We start from the raw sequence: 1,610 nt of genomic DNA on the forward strand, positions 1-1,610 counted from the left end.
TCTGGAAATACCATCAAAATCAGTGGTAAAGATGTTAAATATGAACCTAACAAGGAGGCATGTTGGTACAATAGCAAGGAAGAAATTAATCAGCAGCTGGGCCTGGTGGCATAGACCTGTAATCTCAGCTCCTTGGGAGGATTACAAGAGCAATGCTTGCCTGAGCTACAAAGTGAGTTCCAGGCTAGACAAGGTAGCCTAGTGTGACTCTGGTTCAAAACAGAAAGACTTGAAGATGCCATAGTAAAGTCTATTACTCTGCATGTTAATTTAGACGACAGAAAAATAGCTGAGGATATAACTAGGTAGCAGAGTGATTGCTGGTGAAACACTAGGTGCTAAGTTTACTCCCCAAAGTATAATCATCATCATCGTCATCATTATGGTTATTATGATCATTAATAATAACAACAACAACAATAATAGCAACAATAATGAAAAGCCCTTTTGATGAAAACTCACCTTGACTGCACTGTATGTCAAAAACAGTTTTTAAAAAATGAGATTGATTAAGTGAGATCTGTGTTAAATCATGACAGGGAAAGCGGTGGTTTCCTTCTGAGGGTCGGTGACATGTCTTATGCATTATTCAGGCCCATCTCATAGGGTTTTCATCGAAAAGCCTTCCGAGGAAGGTTCAGTGAGAGTGCTCTCTTTTCGCATGTTAGTCTGCTGATGTTTTATTAAGATGGAGTATTAGATCCAGCGCTAATGACTCCTGAGTTAAAATGCACTGAACTAAATGGTTTAAAATGCATCAAGTTCTTGATTAAACCTGTTAAGCACATGGGCACAACCCACAGACTCAGAGAAAATTGAAAAGGTCTTGCTTTGAGATTGGCTTCGAGCTTCCATGCCCGGCGTCTCACTATTAATCATACTTGGCTTTGTAGAACACTTGTGCACTTGTCATTTCTTTGTACAAGCTGCCATTGTGTGAAGATGGATATGCCCTTTTTCCTCCCTGTTTTCCCGAAAGATGAATCCTCAATCTCAATTGCTTCCTCATAGCATGGGCACTTATCTTTGCCTTTTGTGCACTGGAGGAGAACACGCTTCTCCATCTTGTTGTCTCTCAGAAATATGATACACGTGTCTTTTCCTCTGTCATGTAGCTGCTCTTTACCACATCAGCCGCTCTGACACTTGTTTCCTGAAGCAAGCTAGGTACTTTGAAGAAGGAGGTCCCCAGAAAGCAGAAATCAGCTTGAAGGAAAGGGATGCTCTGTTTTTACATTTGAAAGCACAAGGCAAAAAGACACACTCTTTCATTTTTTTCCCACCTTCCTGCTCTCTCTTTTTCTTTGATCCACTTTTCCCGAGAAAGGCCAATTTTAGCCAAGCCTCTTGACCAAGAACATTCTATTGATTTAGTTCCACACCAAAGGCAACAGTGCAAGATGTTTCAATGATTAAGTTTAGATTCTTTCCTGGCATAGAGACAATTCTTCTATGTCTAGCCGCTTGCGTATTGTTCAATAATTATACATGCGATCTATGACTTATCTGTGGAGTCCTCTTTAAATTAGGCAAAGAAAGGTACAGATCCATGATGAGGAAAGATGAAAGGAGAGGAGCATAATGCTTTACAATCTCAACACTGCTCATTA

The sequence above is a fragment of the Arvicanthis niloticus genome, chromosome 17 (genome assembly GCF_011762505.2).
Source record: "Arvicanthis niloticus isolate mArvNil1 chromosome 17, mArvNil1.pat.X, whole genome shotgun sequence".
Classification (NCBI taxonomy): Eukaryota; Metazoa; Chordata; class Mammalia; order Rodentia; family Muridae; genus Arvicanthis; species Arvicanthis niloticus.